At 35.3% G+C, this 3,362-nt stretch overlaps 1 protein-coding gene across 1 annotated transcript in view; it reads right to left on the reverse strand.

The window, feature by feature from the left end:
• The window catches only part of LOC127411796 (pecanex-like protein 2), a 44,148-nt gene that overhangs the window by 39,066 nt on the left and 1,720 nt on the right, over positions 1-3,362 (reverse strand). The gene's annotated exons all lie outside the window — the stretch shown is intronic.

The raw sequence follows: 3,362 nt of genomic DNA on the forward strand, positions 1-3,362 counted from the left end.
GAAATGTCACCTGAGTATCTGGACAAACTGACAGCTAGAATGCCAAGGATCTGCAAAGCTGCCATTGCTGCACGTGGAGGATTCTTTGATGAGAAAGTAGTTTAAGAAGTTCTGATGTTTTTTTTTTTTCAAATTGTAATAGTAATTTTTCACGTTATTAATGTCCTGACTATACATTGTGATCAGCTGAATGCCACTTTGGTGAATAAAAGTACCAATTTCTTTCCATAAGAGCAAAATCTGTACATCATTCTACTACCAGTATATGTATATATACATTTGTGCTCAAAAGTTTGCACAACCTGGCAGAAATTGTGAAATTTTGGCAGTGATTTTGAAAATATGACTGATCACGCAAGAAATCTTATATTTAAGGATAGTGATCATATGAAGCCATTTATTATCACATAGTTGTTTGGCTCCTTTTTAAATCATAATGATAACAGAAATCACCCAAATGGCCCTGATCAAAAGTTTACATACCCTTGAATGTTTGGCCAAGTTACAGACACACAAGGTGACACACACAGGTTTAAATAGCAATTAAAGGTTAATTTTCCACACCTGTGGCTTTTTAAATTGCAATTAGTGTCTGTGTATAAATAGTCAATGAGTTTGTTAGCTCTCACGTGGATGCACTGAGCAGGCTAGATACTGAGCAATGGGGAGCAGAAAAGAACTGTCAAAAGACCTGCGTAACAAGGTAATGGAACTTTATAAAGATGGAAAAGGATATAAAAAGATATCCAAAGCCTTGAAAATGCCAGTCAGTACTGTTCAATCACTTATTAAGAAGTGGAAAATTCGGGGATCTCTTGATACCAAGCCAAGGTCAGGTAGACCAAGAAAGATTTCAGCCACAACTGCCAGAAGAATTGTTTGGGATACAAAGAAAAAACCACAGGTAACCTCAGGAGAAATACAGGCTGCTCTGGAAAAAGACTGTATGGTTGTTTCAAGGAACACAATACGACGATACTTGAACAAAAATGAGCTGCATGGTCGAGTTGCCAGAAAGAAGCCTTTACTGCGCCAATGTCACAAAAAAGCCTGGTTACAATATGCCTGACAACACCTTGACACACCTCACAGCTTCTGGCAAACTGTAATTTGGAGTGACGAGACCAAAATAGAGCTTTATGGTCACAACCATAAGCGCTATGTTTGGAGAGGGGTCAACAAGGCCTATAGTGAAAAGAATACCATCCCCACTGTGAAGCATGGTGGTGGCTCACTGATGTTTTGGGGGGGTGTGAGCTCTAAAGGCATGGGGAATCTTGTGAAAATTGATGGCAAGATGAATGCAGCATGTTATCAGAAAATACTGGCAGACAATTTGCATTCTTCTGCATGAAAGGTGCGCATGGGACGCTCTTGGACTTTCCAGCACGACAATGACCCTAAGCACAAGGCCAAGTTGAACCTCCAGTGGTTACAGCAGAAAAAGGTGAAGGTTCTGGAGTGGCCATCACAGTCTCCTGACCTTAATATCATCGAGCTACACTGGGGTGATCTCAAACGTGCCGTTCATGCAAGACGACCAAAGACTTTGCATGACCTGGAGGCATTTTGCCAAGACCAATGGGCAGCTATACCACCTGCAAGAATTTGGGGCCTCATAGACAACTATTACAAAAGACTGCATGCTGTCACTGATGCTAAAGTGGGCAATACACAGTATTAAGAACCAAGGGTATGCAGATGTTTGAACAGGGGTCATTTCATTTTTTTCTTTGTTGCCATGATTTGTTTTATGATTGTGCCATTCTGTTATAACCTACGGTTGAATATGAATCCCATAAGAAATAAAATAAATGTGTTTTGCCTGCTCACTCATGTTTTCTTTAAAAATGGTACATATATTACCAGTTCTCCAAGGGTATGCAAACTTTTGAGCACAACTGTAAATATATATATATATATATATATATATATATATATATATATATATATATATATATATATATATATATACACACACACACACACACACACACACACAGGGTTGGGGAGTAACGGAATACATGTAACAGAATTACGTATTTAAAATACAAAATATAAGTAACTGTATTCCACTACAGTTACAATTTAAATCATTGGTAATTAGAATACAGTTACATTCAAAAGTATTTTGATTACTGAAGAGATTACTTTGCATTTTATTGTCATTTGTTTCATTTAATATTTAGTCCTTTCAGATGGAAAACATTTCTACATATAAATGATGCGATCCAAAGTGCATTTGAACAGCGGTGAAACACTTTCTTATGATGTGTTACATTCATACGAGCAGACAGAGAAGTAAGTTTGAAGTAAGTTTGGAGCAGAAGAAATAGAAATAAACCTTGTGTAAATTGTCAGCTTTACACTAAGCTAAAATGCTATTTCTAGCCATTTTACGTGCACGTTACCAGGCACGATCATATTTTTTTATCAAGAAAATTCACATTAGATCATAATTTCTTTTTTTCTAGTAAGACCTTTGATATTAGTGCAAAAATCATATTCTTGATAATAATTCTTGTATTGTTTTCCTGTAAAAATATCTAAAAAACCTTAAAACAAGATCAGTTTGATTTATCTTGTTTAGAAACAACACTGCATAAGATATTTAGGTTTTTCAGAGAATGTATTTTTAACATGTGTATTTTGTCTTACTGTACTGGCAGAGTTTTTATAGTCAAAACAAGTGAAAAAATCTACCAGTGCTGAAGAAGTAATCCAAAGTATTTAGAATACGTTACTGACCTTGAGTAATCTAACGAATATGTTACAAATTACATTTTACAGCATGTATTCTGTAATCTGTAGTGGAATACATTTCAAAAGTAACCTTCCCAACCCTGTATATATATATATATATATATATATATATATATATATATATATATATATATATATATATACACACACACACACACAATAGAATTATATATAGAGACCTGTGTATCTTCTGCATTGTCATTGAGTAAGTTGGTAACCTAAAAGTTTTAGGTCTACTCCTAATAACCTAATACAGCATTTTATCAATAATTTTAAAAATTATTTTGCTAATTTGCAATCCTGCAGCAGGTGTATAAACAATAAAGAACCTTTTCTAATGCTAACAATGTTTTAAAAGTGTAACAAATCTGCCTAGTAACAATGTAGCCTAATCGTATTATATGCTGCATGTAATAAATTGTAAACTAAAGAGACTTGTTTTTTCCCCAGACGGCCCCATAGTTATTAATCTTGACAACATAACATCGCAGACTGAAAGGAAAGTTCCCACTTTTGTTTAGCACGCACGCATAATTGTCACGTGAGCTTCGCTAGCCAATCCATTTCCACTTTTTCCTGCTCTCCTCTCGGGTCAGTCG

Source organism: Myxocyprinus asiaticus, chromosome 21 (assembly GCF_019703515.2).
Source record: "Myxocyprinus asiaticus isolate MX2 ecotype Aquarium Trade chromosome 21, UBuf_Myxa_2, whole genome shotgun sequence".
NCBI lineage: Eukaryota > Metazoa > Chordata > Actinopteri > Cypriniformes > Catostomidae > Myxocyprinus > Myxocyprinus asiaticus.